Consider the following 18,542-nt stretch of genomic DNA (forward strand, 5'->3'; position numbering starts at 1 on the left):
CAAGAACGGTTCGGTTCTTGCCCCTTTCTCCGAGAGGGATCTATTGTACGATGATTGATACTGACAGCCCGTTTGATCTGTGCTGATTACCAATAATTATATTCATTTGTGTGCGGAATTCTGCCGCAGCCTCTAATACTTCTTCCATCGTTGTACATTCTTTGGAACTGATGAACTTCGTAATCTTCCTTTTTCTGATTTTATGCTTTTGTTTAAATTGTTCAACCCAAGCCGAGCTGGTCACGAAATTAAAGACTTCCGATAAGAGTGGAACAGCAGCGTTCATCGCCCATTGCTGTAAATTTCTGGTTATCACCTGCTCGCGGAAGAAATTATAATATTCTCATAAGCCAGTCTGCCGGCCAGTGTGGCCGAGCGGTTATAGGTGCTTCAGTCTGGAACCACGCGACCACTACGGTCGCACGTTCGAATCCTGCCTGGGACATGGATGTGTGCGATGTCCTTAAGTTAGTAAGGTTTAAGTAGTTCTAAGTTCTAGGGGACTGATGAACTCAGATGTTAAGTCCCATAGTGCTCAGAGCCATCACAAGCGAGTCTCTTTCTTACAACGTATTTTACATATACGAGGGCGGTTCAGAAAGTAACCTCCGATTGGTCACAGTGCGGGTTGTGGGGGGAGTAGCGACGCCATCTGTGCGTTCACGCACTCAACAGGTCAGTCGGCATCAAGCCGTGGTCGAGTGAACGTCGTACCTGCGCTAGTTTAGTTTTTGTGGCAGTTTGAAATGTGTGCTGCAATAGAAAACCCCGCCAAATGTGAAGTGCGTGCTGTCATAAGGTTTTCTACAGCCAAAGGATATTCTGCAGCAGCTATTCATCGTGAGCTTTGGGCCGTGTACGGACCAAGAGTTATGAGTGAAGGAGTTGTCCGTGAATGGGTACGTTTATTTAAAAGTGGACGAGAAAACGTTCATGATGAAGAGAGGAGTGGTAGACCATCATTGGTGACTGACGAACTCGTTGAGACAGTTGATGCAAAAGTTCGTGAAAATCGACGTTTCTCAATGTCGGAGTTGTCTACTGGTTTTCCACAGATTTCTAAGACTCTCTTGTACGAGATAGTGACAGCAAGATTGGGTTACCGTAAGTTCTGTGCACGATGGGTGCCCAAAATTCTTACCGACCACCACAAAACTCAAAGAATGGCCTCTGCATTAGACTTTCTGTCACGTTATGAGGACGAAGGAGAACCATTGTTAAACAGAATCGTGACCGGTGACGAAACCTGGATTAAGTACGTGAACCCTGAGACAAAAGAACAATCAAAGATGTGGGCACATTCAAATTCGCCTACCAAACCAAGAAAAGCCTCGCAAGATTTTTCTGCCAGAAAACTGATGGCAACGGTGTTTTGGGATGCCAAAGGGGTGTTGTTGGTTGAATTCATGGAAATTGGTACGACCATTAATCAAGACATGTACTGTGAAACAATAAAAAAGTTACGACGGGCTATACAAAACAAACGCCGTGGTATGCTGACTTCCGGTATCGTTTTTTTGCACGATAACGCCCGTCCTCACTCTGCTCGCAGAACAACGGCCCTTCTTGAGTCCTTCAAGTGGGACGTTATCAACCATCCACCTTACAGCCCAGACCTGGCGCCAAGTGATTATCACCTCTTCATGCATTTGAAGAAATGGCTCGGGTCACAGCGGTTTGATGACGACGAAGAGCTCAAAGATGCGGTCACAGGCTGGCTCCAGGAACAAGCGGGTGATTTTTATGCAGAAGGAATTTCAAAGCTTGTGAAGAGACACGATAAGTGCCTCAATCGCTATGGAGAATATGTAGAAAAATAGTGCAAAGATGTAGTTGTAAGATGTATATATTAAAATATTTTTATTTAACTTGGTGTATTTTTTTAAATCAACCGGAGGTTACTTTCTGAACGGCCCTCGTATTTTGATATGATATGGCTATTCCAGATTCTGTCCCGCTTCGACGAACCGTTCATACGCCTCACGATCGACAGTGTTCCATTTATCACGACGAGTTCCACCTCGTTTCACTTCCTCTTTGTATCGATATAGCACTGATTTGTGTTTTAATCGAGACACGCCGTGGGACTGCAAACTCTTTAGGCTCCATTTCAGATGAGCTACTACAAGAGCGACTGTTCGTTCTTTGTGGGATAAAGGCACATAATCTGATGGGTCATGTGCGAATTCGCTGGCGACGAAATCGCAGTCTCCCTCTACTCCCGTATACTGCAAAGTAAATAGATTTACGTTATGTCGATTCGTCCGCAAGAAAGAGAACATCCCCATAAAAATGAAACTTACCGCCTCATATTCATGCACCTCGTCTTCTTCATTGATGTTTATTAATTCATCGCCATCGATAATCCGTCTCTCGGCCAACAGGTCTTGTATTGCGATACATATTTCATTGGCAATTGCAATTGAACTAGCAGAAATCGTGCTGGGCTGTGCATTTGCTAGAAGATTTAAATCACGAAGCAACTTTTCGGCGTTTTTGATGGAGTTAGTGATTTCGCCTCTCGATTGTTCTTTCAGCTCCTCTACCTCTGATGTATCTTCTTATGGCTGCACTTCTGTAGACACTCTTGGTTCGCCTATTTCGCTGTATTCTTCGAACACGCACGGCACTAACAACGAGCTGCGAGCAACGGACGTTGAAGACAAATGCATACTAGTAGTTCAGGAGCTAGGTCACCGCCGTTTTTTGACCATTGCTGTACATGTTCGTATACACAGAAGACTGATCATGCGAACTCTGTGTAGTATGAAGTTATATCGCCGTAGCCAAATAAAAGGCGGTGACCAGAGCGATACACTGTCACAATACACAGAGCGCGCACCGTATGTCTGCACGGACAGTCCGCTTTCTGTTTGACCGAGCCTACACAATTTAAACTTCTTAATAATTTCACACAATTTACACTGTTTGTTGGTATTCTGTTAAATAAAATAGAAAAATTTCGGATTATTTTCATTAAAAAACAAAGCAAAAACATGGAATGGATGCGAACAAGGTACCTCCAATGTGGATCTTAATCACTGCACCACCCTCACTTGGTTGGAACATGACTAACGTTACGCGTATTACAGCGCGCAGTGAACTTCAAAATCAATTTTCTCGAAAACCAAGGCTCGTCGCAATAAAAGCAGATAACCTCATACTCGGGGTATGTCCCTCTACAACATGTCCGAGACCCATCAGAGTTCGTTATTTACACTTCTGATGGTCCCCTTGTCAGCCTCAACACGTGGTGGGGAATCATTCGAGATCATTTCAGTGCCCCTATTTTCTTCCACAAAATCTTACTGAACAAAAGTAACTAAAGGTCGAAAGAATGATGATATTGTGCTGAAAATCCCTACGACTTAACCAAAAATCGTTGATACGGCACGCGGATACAGTAAGAGAGTATTGGCTATCACTGTATAGACAGACAGACTGTTTACGAATTATTCGCAATGCACACCGAGCAAGTGGCTAGCAAGTTGGAGTCGCGTTTTCAGGACGACCGTGCAAATCCGCGTCCGGCCATCTTGATCTTGTTTTTCCGTGGTTTCCCGGATGGTCCTTTGAAAGAGCATCATTTTAAATGGCACAGTGGATAATCCTTCCTTAATGGGGGCTTGTGCCCCGCCCCTAATGGCCTCGTTATCAACAGGGCGATAACCTCCAATCCTCCTTCCTTTTCCTCCCAACACAGTAATATCATCTGTCATCTGTTCCCACTTTCACTCGATATGTCTTCAAATGAATATGTCCGAAACATTCTTGCTCAGAGGTTCGTAGCGAAGCACGATTACGGGAAACTGTCAACGAACCGTTGGTAGCCACTCACTGTTTTGCTAGGAAGTTAACAAATCTTTTTCAAGTCAGTTCTGCGTCGTTTAGAAGGTTGTGTCGCTTCTCTTAAGGTTCCACTCATGTTACTTAGCTGCAAATGAAATGAATCGGAGATTGTATCATGAGTACATTTATTCTGTGACTCCATTTTCTGCTGTAGCAAATTTTGAAAATCGGATTGTGTTTGCAATATGTACTATATTGTGTTTTGTTTTGGTACAAGCAACAGAGTTCCTTGTACGTGGATAGCCATTCTTTAAATACACCTCTTTGTACGTCGCTATCAATCTTTCCCCTCATGCCCACATTGAAATAGTCGCGCTATCTACTTGTATTCATTAATCTACAGCCTAGCTTTTTTTTTATTAATTCGGTACCTAAATATTCAAGTTCTTTCTGTAGTACATTCAAGTACGTGAGGCCACCAACATGTACGCCATTTGTGGTATTTATGTGTACAGTGCGTAAAGTTACGTTTGCTGCATCTAGTGGCTAATAAAGTGATCACTTTGCATCCTTAGTGTCTTTGAGGATGTTGCGTTTAATGAATTCGAAGGAAGTTCCAGGTCTGTGGGCAGACGTTTGTCTCGCAGTAAGTGCCGGACGGGTCCAAATAACTGTCAACGTAACGGCCCCCATAACAGTGTCATTACAGGGAGCAGCCTATTTTCAAATTACGAAGCGAGGTGGGGGGGCCGTATCTCACCTTCTGGGCTCTTTAGTGTGAACGGCGTTCACAGAAATGTTTGTTAAGAATGCCCATCTGCGGCTTCCCTTGTTGCGACCGTGTTTATGTGACAACTGCTTTGACAATTGCTGCATTCCTCACTATTCTTCCGTTCGTTACTACTGTAACCAGCTAAGGTACACACTGGGAAGTTACTGTCAAGTGGAGCTTCGCGTACGTACATGAACGATACGAGCTGACAGCGTAGAAAGGCTAGTTGACGTTCAGTCGTAAGTACAAATGACCATCGTAATTATACAAGAATCTCGTGAGCTATCATAGTATAGCGGATATTATAAATGTTACAGTTGAAACTCTTAGGATGGAACTTTGAAACTGCGTGTCAAACGAAAATCTTACTCAAAAATGTTTGTTATTACCGTTACTGTACAGCTTGTACACTATAGTGGTAATATGAACTTACATGTTTCTATAAGAATAAAGTGTCTCAGTTTATATCTACATCTACGGCTATACTCCGCAAGCCACCGTGCGGTGTGTGGTGGAGGGTACTTTGTGTACCAGTGTCACGTTCCCCCTTAGTTGTTCGCGAGAAGAACGATTACCGGCAAGCCTCCGTGTGGGCTCGAATTTCGTCTTCATGGCCTCTTTGCGAGATATACGTGGAATGAATCATTATATTTTTTGACTCTTCTAGGAACGGACGCTCTCGGAACTTTAGCAACACTTGACACCGTGATGCAGAACGCCTTTCTTGCAGCGTCTGCCATTGGAATCGGTTGACCAACTCCGTGACGCTTTCGTGCTTGCTAAATGAACCTGTAACGAAACGCGCCGCTCTTCTTCGCATCTTCTCTATTTCCTCTGTCAGTCCGATTTACCACGGATCCCCTACCGACGAGCAATATTCAAGTATTGGACGAACAAGTGTTTTGTAAGCCACTGCCTTTGTTGATGGATCACATTTCCGTGGAATTTTCCAATGAGTCTAAGTTTGGCATCTGCCTTATTCGCAATTCATTTTAGGTGGTCATTCCATTGCAAATCACTCCACATGCAAATCCGAGGCATTTCATGAAAAACAAGAGCTTCTAGTGATTGTTCTGCAATTTTCTAGCGAAATGAAAACAAGTGCTTTAAATTCCGATTACAGTGTCACATTGTATTATGATCAAGAACAGCTATTGCTACACTACTTTCGAGTACGAATGTTAACGATATAATATGCATTCAGTGTGTGCAACACCGGTTACTCCAGTCTGAATCTGAAAATCTACAAGTGAGAGTGACTATCAGTAATATACACAATAGCTTTCTGATCAAACAATCACTACAGATTGGGTAACTGTTGCTTATTAAACCTCTGTCTCGTTAAAAAATGTTACTCTTGAATTACGCGAAAAGTTTTCCAATGAACACTATTTCCTAACTCCAGCTCACGAAGTTCATTTAGTTCGAAGACTGATTCTTACCTGAGCAATGGACAACTCAGCTCTGCTCCGTCCTGCTTTAGTATATAATATGAAACACCTAACTACATGTTCCTGAAAGAAATCATTGTGCGGCTGACCGCCATCCAACTCATTTATGGCTCCTTTGCAAAATAAATTAATTTCTTATCAAAAAATCCAACTAGCTGTTGATGCAATATTGTTAGGCATGACAGCACAGTTGTGACAAGATTTAAACTGTGAGGAGAAACTTACTGAGATGATGGCAAATATATGAAAAGTTGATTTAAATTCAAATTGCATTACAACTTTTTATAACACTCGAATGCATCACATTAACTTAAAAACTATGCTCTACCTTCGGCTTTGTCACAAACAATGAAAAATTATTGAGACAAACAGTACTTAAGTTACATGATTATACGCCTTGCTTACAAAATACTTTTAACTGAAAGAGGGGGGGGGGGGGGGGGTTCAAAAATGGTTATAAAACTCAGACCACATCACCGATCATTCGCCATGGATACAAAAATGTAGATATCGTAGAACAAAAATGCAATCTTTACACTGCAATAACTCACGGTTAGCGCTTGCGGTAAATAACAAGTCTGTTCCAGATGCACCGCCACTATATGAAAGCACCTCAAAAACCATCCTGTGTTCTCCGTTACGCGGTGGAGCATCTCAAAGAAAAATCTCTGTTCAAGCATCCGTCATCGAGGCTCCTCGCTCACCGAACACTCGACTTTCTCTCGCAGGAGAATAACAGTGACGTCTTCTGTTCCTGACGAGGAAACACAACCTCTGATAGCCAAAGCGTAACGTGTCACTTACGTGTTCAGGTATCAAAGAAGCTCATGATGGCAAGCACAGCAAACACATCTACCATTACGCAGATGCTTCACGGTGACATAAATAATTTCAAACGCAGAAGCGGTTACCTTATTTACGAAGAACGCCAGTACGTTCTATAGTACACTGGGGAACAACTTCTCGGTAAAATACAAGTGCTTCAGGTCAGCGTTACGTGCTTCTCGCAGAACGAGTATTAAAATCCAAATAACTTATGTAAAAACGTGTTCTTGTATGTGAGCCCTTAATTTACTGCTATTTTATTTTTGTAAAAATTAATCTGTTCTCTATGGTGATAAAGGAAAAGCTACTGTTCCACCCGCAACGAAAAATATAGGGAAAAATATGAAGAGCATAACTAACTTATTATCTCTGTACTTACCTCTTAAGGGGACGACTTATGTGTCAAGTGAAGAAGCCAATCCAGAAAACTGTACTGATATAGCAGAACGTTATGAAGAAACACCGTTGCATTGTAACACACTTGAACCTGAATTGCAATTTGTGAGGACAAAGCGGACGGTGGGACCACGCAACTGCAGAAACTACGTAGTTTCAAGTTTCGGATCAAGTTTCTTGCAATGTGTATATTGTTTTCAGGCAGGCAGGTACTCTTCGCGCTGTTAATGGATGGGATTAGCTCCTCCTTAACACATTTCGACTGCGTACAGAAATCAAAAGCGACTGAATTTTGGCATTGGGGAAAAAATTAAGAAAATTAAAAAGAATTGGGGAACTCTTTGTGTTCGTCCAACCTCTCGAACCTAGACAGGGATTTAAAGTTTCCAGAGGAGACCAAACATTTAACTGGCGCACAGACTCGAGAGTTCCTTGAAGAGACGCCTCGTAGAAAGTGGGTTCAAGACAGTGCTAGAGTTTCAGAGAGAGTGTGGAACGAAGCCTTGAGGCCGGAGGCAGATGATTCTTTGCGAGCGAAGCACTGCTGAGACAATGCCAACGTTATCTTTGTCATGTTCGATCCTAGTACGTGTGACTGCCCGTCCAGAATTCCATAATGTGATAGTTACCTCATTCTCCTCAACCCGCGGGCGGAAATAATGTATGGAGGGTATTTATTATGGAATAGTAAATGTTGTAGGAGGTAACAGTATAAATTAATTCGAATAAAATATTCCATATAACGTATGTGCAACGTTTATTGATTTCAGAGATACAGCTGCTTAAAAAGGTAAGTTTCAAAAAATTCCTGGATATTAAAAGTGTATGCCGGTGCCCGACACGAACTCGGATCTTTTGTCTTTCCTAGGCAACTACTCTACCATCTGAGCTACCAAAGCACGACACACGACCTGTCCTTACAGCTTTACTTCCACCAATACCTCAGCTGGCAACGGCCTTGCCGCAGTGGTTACGCCGGTTCCCGTGAGATCACCGATGTTAAGCGCTGTCGGGCGTGGCCGGCACTTGGATGGGTCACCATCCAGGCCGCCATGTGCTGTTGCCATTTTTCGGGGTGCACTCAGCCTCGTGATGCCAATTGAGGAGCTACTTGAGGGAATCGTAGCGGCTCCGGTCAAAGAAAACCATCGTAATGACCGAGAGAGCGGTGTGCTGACCACACGCCCCTCCAATCCGCATCCTCACCTGAGGATGACACGGCGGTCGGATGGTCCCGATGGGCCACTTATGGCCTGAAGACGGAGTGCCTTTTTTAATACCTCAGCTATTTCTAAATTTCAAAGAAGCTCTTCTGCGAAACTTGCAAGGACTACCATTCCTGGACGAAAGGATATTGTTGAAATATGGCTTAGCCACAGCCTGGAATGTGCGCTGCTCTGAAACTTCCTGGAAGATTAAAGCCTTATGCCGGTACGAGACTCGAACTGGTTACCTTTGCCTCTCGTGGGCAATTTCATTCTAGAAAAAACCAACAGGATGGGGCTAAATCATGTCTCTGCAATGTCCTATCTTACAGGAGTGCTGATCCTGCAAGTTTCGTGGGAGAGCATTTGTGCAGTTTACAAGGTAGGAGTTGAGGTACAGGCGGATGGACAATTGTGAGGCAAATGAAGACATTGTGGATGACGTAGCAGATGTTATTCAGTTAGCAGAACGTAATCCACTAAGATGCACATGCATAATTTCTACACGTACCGGTGTTTGACAAACAAGAATGTGGTGGAGATTAAGGTATGCGCCAGATGCTGTCATTATTTACAGCGGATTCAGTAAATTCGAGAGGGAATGGAAGTAGATGACTGATATTTTGTCGTTGGCTTACTGTAAATTGTGGCTTTTACTGATGATACTACTCGCTTTTCCAAGATGACATGTGGTCAGTGGACACATTATCGAATCCTAACACTCTGCTGAAGACAAACCGTCAGAAAAGATTACGTTTCTTATCCACCAAAGTCCCCAGAAACTACCGCTTTAGATCCGCGCCTGTTGGATCGGATCAAGGACGACGTCTACAATGAGAAAGCAAACAGAAGAGATAAATCGATCTTTCGGATTACGTACAGTACTGCCCCCATAAAAGTATGCCAAGGCGACCTCAGGGAAGCCACACTTAATGTTGGCTAGAGAAATCGAAAATACTTTGAAGTTAGAGGTGAACTTAAGTATTTGCCTTTGCATTGCTTGTTCTGCATTTGGTTACGTTTGGAGTATGTGGGTTACATTTTAACAGCTGTATTTCTGTAAATAATAACAAATGGAAACGTCTTTTATGGATGTTTTACTCGAATAAGTGCGATCTGTCTCCTCCTAAATTATTGAGTGTTCTTCCTTAAACACTCTGTGGTTTTGTGCGTGTACTAATGGCATAGATGGCCTTCATGCATATTTCTTAAATTTTAGGAAACTGTACTAAAACTGTAACAGAAGCAGAGTTATATGATGTGAAACACGGCTATTTACTGCCCTTAAATAGTGACTGGAATTTTAAAAGAGAAAACGACTGTCTGGAATATCTCTTTCGGTGTAATATTACATGAAGTGAGTGGAAATTACGACACTTGGAAGGAATTTCCTAAAAAGCTGCTCTGTCTTATGATCAGAAAAGTCTATCTTATCCATAGATAAGTCAATGAAAAAGTGTCAAACGAAGTGGAAACGCAAAGGTAAGTAAGTACGCCCCATTGACGTCAAATAGCGCAAAATCAGCGAGTGGGTGGGTTACTGTCTAGGTAATAGATTTATCACACCAGTATGTTGTGCCTCGTTCTGGGCGTACTTCTATTGCTAAGAAAAACCGGACAAGTACGAGTTCGATTCGCGGTCTGAGGGTTCCGTACAAACATAATTATGTATATTAATAGTTCGTCTATAGGTTTTGATGAGAGAGTACGCAAGTATCAACATATGTGACATAGATGGCCGAACCTTTTAACTGCGGTGACTTAGAAGCTGAGCACTTCAAGACTAACAACCGACCGTAGACCTTAGTGTTTGACATAAATTTCGATATCTGCACCCATTCCTGAAAAACATAGTCTTAACAGATGGCCATTTCTTTTGATTGCATTCACTTAGAAGCTGTCCGAGCCGATAACTAAGTGGTCAGTGCGACGAAATGCCATGCATAGGGCCCCGGGTCGGATTCCCGGCTGGGTCGGACAATTTCTCTGCTCAGCGACTGGGTTTGGTGTTGACTTCCCCATCATCATTATCTCATCCCCATCGACGTGCAAATCGCAGAAGTGGCGTCAATTGAAAAGACTTACACCAGACAGCCTGTCTACCCGACGGGAGACCCTAGCCACATGATATTCCATTTTCACTTAGAAGCTGACTACCACCTTGTTGTCTCTGGCACTGGTGGCCAAATCGCTTCGCAAACATCATTGGTGAATTCTAGAGAACTGCAACGAGTGCTGACAGTTAGCTGCGTGCTGGAAGCTCCGTCGTGACAGTAATCCGCCAGGCTGCATTGTTGTGTGGAATAGCGGATAAAACTGCATTGAAGACAATCTGAACATAAATTCTTCACGCTACACCACATTCTGCTTTTAAGCTGGAATTTTCAACGTGTACCGTGCAAGGTGACGCAGTGGTGAGTCAGGCACACGCCAGAGGCAAAACTAGCGCAAACACGGCCGACACCAGCAAAGGTACCACGTGCGTACGGCACAGTAATTCTTCAAAAAACTATGGGTACAACTATGCATCAGGCTTACACTATCGGTCGGTATGTCGTCCACAGGATAACTACGACGTATGGTTGGCTGGCAATTTATTTGCTTATGAACGTCGAGTAACCGCTGTTGATTTTTGTGAACTCTTCAGCAAATCCCATGACATGTCATTAGGAACGACTCCAAGTTCTCTTTGATACCATGCCCCAAAGATTGGAGGCTCGGATTACAGCACTTGGATGCTTAACACCACAGAGATCTGAGAGCAGAACCTGGAACCAAGTTACAACAGAACATTCCATATTTGGGGTTTATGGAGTACTGACTTTTAATGCTTTATACTACGTAATTACCAGCACAGCTTCAATCTTAATCTACTTAAAGGAGCCCAGTGGTTGGATGAGGGTATAAAATGTAAACAGCGGGTAATCAGAGACTATATAAGGCATGTTAAAGGGATGGAAATCTGTCACTCGATGCTACCAGCACCTTTATTTAATTAAGCTCACGATACACGTGTCCGAAGCACACAAAAAATAAAAGATAAAATCGTGAAAATTACATCTAGCACAAATCTGGAATTTTTATTTTTTTGTTCTTGTTTACGTCCTCCTTGCTACCAAACGTCATTTTCTTTTTTTCTTTTTCTCTCTGCCAACGCTGCCGAAAATACTATTTTTAGGATTTCAGAGCTGACAGGGCGCGTCTCATGTATATAACTATTTACCGAGATTGGTTCCGTCTGCCGTAGTCATCTCGAGAAACAGAAATTGTCAACTACATCGAAACCTCTAGTGGCCTCCGAATTTATAGACGCATTATGTGCTGTGTATAGTGCACCACCATTCGTCACTTGAGCCCAAATGCACTGTTGTCTCTGACCGATAACCGCATTCTCGGTTGAAGGTAACTACAGATTGTTATTCTCTCAGTGCAAAGTCGAAATCCATATTTTATAATAGATCTTTACATCAGGAGAGTAACGATCTATTACTTCTAATCGACAATGATGTTATCAGTCAGTGACAAACATGCATTCTCCATCACACGACGAATTGTGGTGTCCTCCACAGAATGTATTATAGTTCATAGAGAAAACTGAGAGGCGTTAATCAAGAAGTTGATACTGGAAATGCCTTGCGCTTACTAGGACAATATTTCGTATTGAAGTCAGCGGTGGTTCTTAACTATAAATTCCCTAATTATGTGGCAAACAGCTCATTGGTGGACCTAAGTTTTCTAAAAATATGCATATGCTAGTCTAAGGTCAGCATAAACCGAGTTTTAGAATTGGTCAAATGGCTCTAAGCTTACCATCTAAGGTTATCAGTCCCCTAGACTTAGGGCTACTTAAACCTAACTAACCTAAGGACATCACACACACCCATGCCAGAGGCAGGATTCGAGCCTGCGACCGTACCAGCAGCGTGGTTCTGGACTGAAGAGCCTAGAATCGCTCGGCCACAGCGGCCGGCCCGAGGTTTAGACCGTATACCCTTTCCGCTAGAAGAATAAGGGACAAAAATACGAAGGTGGCTTGATGTGCCTATTTCGTTTCGCCATAAAAGATTGGAACTAAATATGAAAGACCTTAAGGTCTGGAACATCAGTGCACATGACTTCCATTTTTGCTGTACGTGACCCTGTTAACTACCAAGTAATGTATGTAATGTCTGAGTGATTGATTTAAAAGACCCTTCTGGCTCTTGTGATCAATTGGAAACAACAAAACGAACAAAGTAAATCAGTTTTCCGTGCAATACTTGTAACTGCATATCACTGTGCAATTCAGCACATCGGCGAATGTGCCAATCATGCCCTGGAAGACAAATGACAAACCACGCGGGTCAACCCTTCAGTCACGGATGGAAACGTCGAATAAAAAGAACGTTAATTTGACTGACTGCTTGAGAATGTAGGCACACCCGAGCAACAAACGATATTTTCCCTACATAGCTTAGCGTGAAAGAAACCCAAGGAATATCATTACACACATGCTGCATTTATCTTTCTTCCCCCCTTCCTGCCTTTTTCCAATTACTGCTCTTAGTGCCCTCTGTACACTGTTCAGATATAATATTTCCGCGTATTTTCTTTATAGATTCTGAATTTGCAATTGCGACTAGTGTATATGAAGTTCATTAATGAGTAGCTTCCACCAGTGGTCTGCAGAGGGTTAAACTGCCTAGTGTCCGAGGTAGAGAATGTACCTTGTGTTCTCAAGGTGCGATCCACAAATACCGTGTGGAAAGTACCAGCCCGAAGATGCAAAAATGCTCGTCTCCATATCGGCCGGCAACCCCTTATTACTACTTGACTCTTTGCCTGTCTCCCGTGTTTGGAGGTATTGTTATAAATACTGTGATAAGACTTGTAAACAGTCGCAATTAGAAATTCCAGCCTATAAAAGTTAAGACACTGTTGTGTTTTGTCCGGCCGAAGAGGTATTGCAAACGCCTGCAAATATTTTTCTTTAGTTCTTCATACAGTGTAAAACATTTGCTAGAGGTCTGAAGTGTTAATCTGGGCTGGAATAGCAGCAGCAATAAATTCAACATAAGATGAGACTTGATCCTGTCTTCAAGGAGAGAGAAAGAGAAAAAAAAACCGACTGCGACATAATCGCGTGTACAAACAGTGATCCAACACTGTAAAATCCTTTTTTATTCCAGTCTCTGATCACAAATGAATTCTTTAGACGATGACCGGTTTCAGTCTGTGATGACCATCTTCAGATCTGAAATATATAAATACATACATCTGGTGAGCAGTGTGTCTTTCAACATAAAACAGCAACATGTATCACAATATACTGTCATACACCAGAGAAATGTACAGATAAAATATGGTATAACGTACCTTTTTTACACCATGTCCTAAAGTGATACGGCCATAATGGCATCGTCAAAACATATAATCAGCATAGCATCGTCACATAGATTTAAAATATGGTGTAGAATAGGCCACATCGTCCACGCGAGGTAGCCGTGAGGCCTGAGGTGCCTTGCCACGGTTGGCTCCTCCCGTTGGAGGATCGAGTCCTTCCCCGGGCCTGGGCGTATGTGTCGTCCTTAGCGTAAGTTAGCTTAAGTTAGCTTAAGTAGTGTGTAAGCCTAGAGATCGATGACCTCAGCAGTTTGGTCCCATAGAACTTAGCGCAAATTTCCAAATTTAAGAAAAAATCTGTAAATGTAATTGCTATTTCTGCATTAACTGGCCGGCTGGAGTGGCCGAGCGGTTCTAGGCGCTACAGTCTGGAGCCACACGACCGCTATGGTCGCAGGTTCGAATCCTGCCTCGGGCATGGATGTGTGTGATGTCCTTAGGTTAGTTAGGTTTAAGTAGTTCTAAGTTCTAGGGGACTGATGACCTTAGAAGTTAACTCCCATAGTGCTCAGAGCCATTTCTTTGCATTAACTGCCGTTTTTATGACCTATATATCTTCCATATACATTATTTATTTATTTGTCGTATGACAATACAGACACATAAGAAACAGACAAATCACTAATATAACAAACGTTAATAATTGCAAACCAACATTACTAATATAACAAAGTTTACGGATTACAAACAAACATCAAGTCTATTAATATAATCTATCGACTCTGGAGTTGCGAGCAGGAATTCGTCGGGGCTGCCATTATAGGCTCTTCTGGAACACTCTTCAACAATGTGGCTGACGGTCTGACTTTCTCCGCAGTCACACTGAGGGGATGGTATTTTACCCCATTTATACAGGGAGTATGCACATCTGCCACGACGAGTTCTAATCCTATTTAGAGTGAACCACGTTTTGCGTGGTAGGTCAAAACCAGGTGGCTTTTGTGTGATGCAAGGCATGTTATGATTCTGCCATGCGTTCCGTTTTTCAGACCATGCGTTTGTGATACTGAAACCTTCTTGTACACAGTTCCTTGCTGTTCTTGTTGGCGGGTTCCTAGATCGAAGCCTATTAGTGTTTGCAGCCTCAATGTCTTGGTGGATTGGCAGGATTCGATGTCAACCTGAAGGGAACGGAAGAATTATGAAAGGTTCAGTTGAGTTCCGAGACATGTTGCTATTATAGCGAATAGGACTAATAAAGATGGTGTAGGCAGCAGTAAATATTCGCGTTTGAGCTTGACACTGGAAAGGAATTGTAACCTAATCCCACAGTAGTGTCTAGGTTTCCGCCTCGCTAGTACGAAAAAGCGTTCCTCCAGGCACTTTCCGAAGCTGCACAGAACTTGGTAGCTGAAGCGAAACACCGCAGAGTGCGGTCTAGTGCGGTCTGTGGCTCCCGCTAAACTCGCGCGTTAACGGACCCTCCTTTAGCGAAGCAGCTGGAGAACCTTGATGGCGATCCTCGGTTGCAATGCGACGCAGCTGTTTTGACGCGCGGCCCGCGGCGTGCACCTGAGCTGACGGACGCCGGCGCAGCTCGGCTGCCCGTGGCACGACCCACGACCGCTCAGCTCAGCTCAGCTTAGGCGGGCCGTGTTCAGCCAGCGGAACTGATCTGCATGGGGAGGCGCAGCCGGCCGGCCAGCCTTCTAACTTAACCAGAACGGCGCCGGTCATCGCCTGACTGGCTGTACGGAGTCCGTGGGAAAACGAAACCGGAGCGGCCTAATAACGCAACCGCCACGCGATGCCCAAGTGCAAAGGTAACGCCGGTCTCACCCGGCTGCAGAGCCGGAGCCAACAGGCTGCAAATGTAAGCAGCTGACTCTGGCACTTGTGCAGACTATCATTATGTTACTGCACCGAAGAGCCAAAGAAACTGGTACACCCGCCTAATATCGTGTAGCGACACAGCGAGCACGCAGATAGCCGAGCGGTCTAAGGCGCTGCAGTCATGGACTGTGCGGCTGGTCCCGGCGGAGGTTCGAGTCCTCCCTCGGGCATGGGTGTGTGTGTTGATCTTTAGGATAATTTAGGTTAAGTTGTCTGTAAGCTTAGGGGCTGATGACCTTAGCAGTCCCATAAGATTTCACACACAATTGAGCATTTTTGAGCATGCAGAAGAGCCGCAACACGACGTTGCATAGACACGACTAATGTCTGAGGTAGTGCTGGAGGGAACTGACACAATGAATCCTGCAGCGCTGTCCATAAATTTGTAAGAGTACGAGGGAGTGGAGATCTCTTCTGAACAGCGCGTTGCAAGGCATCGTAGATATTGTCAATAATGTTCATGTCTGGGGAGTTTGAGGGCCAGCGGAAGTGTTTAAACTCAGAAGAGTTTCCTAGAGCCGCTTTATAGCAATTCCGGACGTGTGCGGCGTCGCATTGTCCTGATGGAATTGCCCATGTCCGTCGGAATGCGCAACGTACATGAATGGAAGCAGGTGATCTGACAGGATGTTACGTACGTGTTGTAAGTAGGCTGTTTAGATTTTTATATTGGTTGCGGCACGTAGCGCTTTGTATGAAAATCAGTGACTGCTGTGTGCAGTCTGTGGCTGGTTGGACTCAGTTGGAATATTCGCTTGTGTAGTGTTGAGCAGTTGAATATGAACAGCGCGTAGCGTTGTGCAGTTGGATATGACCTGCCAGCAGTGGTGGTTGTGGAGAGAGAGATGCGAGGGTTTTGAGACGTTACTATAAGCGATCAGGACGAGTGTCCGCCAGAAAAAGGAAATTTGTAAAGATGGCTCAAAATGATTCAAATGGCTCTGGGCAAGATGCGACTTAACATCTCAGGTCATCAGTCCCCTAGAACTTAGAACTACGTAAACCTAACTAACCTAAGGACATCACACACATCCATTCCCGAAGCAGGATTCGAACCTGCGACCGTAGCGGTCACGCGGTTCCAGACTGAAGCGCCTAGAACCGCTCGGCAACCAGCGACCGGCCTTGTAAAGATGGCTGTAAAGAATTGTTAGATATATATGATCACTTTTGAACATTATTAACGTAAATAAATTGTTTGTTCTATATCAAAATCTTTCATTTGTTAGCTATGCCTAGCAGTAGTTAGTGCCTTCAGTAGGAATCTTTTATTTAGCTGGCAGTATTGGCGCTCGCTGTATTTCAGTAGTTCAAGTAACGAAGATGTTTGTGAGGTAACTGATTGATGAAAGGTATAGGTTATTGTTAGACAGGGCCATTCTTTTGTATCGATTTTTGGAAGTCAGATTGCGTTGCGCTGGAAAATATTGTGTGCCAGTGTAGTGATGATCAGAATAAATAAAGAGAGAACTGTCTGAGTACGTTCAGTTTTACTCAGCTTTGTATCAAATAACGTATAAGTTTATTAGCACGGTCACTCATAATTTTTCCAAGGGGACGTTACAGTCTCACCCGTCAGAGTCGTATCTAGACGTATCAGGGGTCCCACATCACTCCTACTGCACACGCCCCACACCATTACAGAGCCTCCACCAGCTTGAACAATCCCTGCTGTCATGCAGCGTCCATGGGTTTGTGAGGTTGTCTTCATACCCGAACACACCCATCTGCTCGGCCGGCCGGAGTGGCCGTGCGGTTCTAGGCGCTACAGTCTGGAGCCGAGCGACTGCTACGGTCGCAGGTTCGAATCCTGCCTCGGGCATGGATGTGTGTGATATCCTTAGGTTAGTTAGGTTTAATTAGTTCTAAGTTTTAGGCGACTGATGAGCTCAGAAGTTAAGTCGCATAATGTTCAGAGCCAGTTTTTGAAGCCATCTGCTCGATACAATTTGAAACGAGACTCGTTCGACCAGAAAACAAATTTCCAGTTATCAATAGTCCAATGTCGTTGTTGACGAGCCCTGGCGAGGCGTAAAGCTTTGTGTTGCGCTGTCATCAAGCGTACACGAGTGGGCCATGGGCTCCGAAAGCCCATATCGATGACGTGTCGTTGAATTGTTTGCAGGGTGCCACAGCACTAAAATCTGCAGCAATTTGCGGAAGGGTTGCAATTCCGTCACTTTGAACGATTCTCTTCAGTCGTCGTTGGTCCCGTTCTTGCAGGATCTTTTTTCGGCCGCAGCGATGTCGGAGATTTGATGTTTTACAGGATTCCTGATATTCACGATACATTCGTGAATAGTCGAACGGGAAAATCCCCACTTCATCGCTACCTTGCATATGCTGTGTCCCATCGCTCGTGCGCCGACTGTAACACGACGTTCAAACTCACTTAAATCTTGACAACCTGCCATTGTAGCAGCAATAACCGATCTAACACTTGTTCTCTTTTATAGGCGTTGCCAACCAGAGCGCCATATTCTGCCAGTTTACATATGTCTGTATTTGAATATATATGCATATACCAGTTTCTTTGGCATTTCAGTGTATATTCCACGTGTTACAAAACTTACCAGAATCGCCATGTGCCAAGACACACACTTCGGCTACCGCACGAGACCGAAAGCAAACAAAGGGTTGAGTAGGAATTAATACGTAATCAGTCGGGTGGCAAATTGGGGACCCTTTGGTAATCAACAACTCTCCTTCTGTGTGTTTGTGTGTGTGAATTCCTAAGGCACCAAACTGCTTGGGTCATCAGTCCCTAGACTTACACACTACTTAAACTAATTTATGCTAAGAGCAACACACACCATGCCCGAGGGAGGACTCGAACCTCCGGCGGGAGGGGCATCGCAGTCCGTGGCATGACGCATCTAACCGCTCGGC

Source organism: Schistocerca piceifrons, chromosome 2 (assembly GCF_021461385.2).
Source record: "Schistocerca piceifrons isolate TAMUIC-IGC-003096 chromosome 2, iqSchPice1.1, whole genome shotgun sequence".
In the NCBI taxonomy this organism is placed as follows: domain Eukaryota; kingdom Metazoa; phylum Arthropoda; class Insecta; order Orthoptera; family Acrididae; genus Schistocerca; species Schistocerca piceifrons.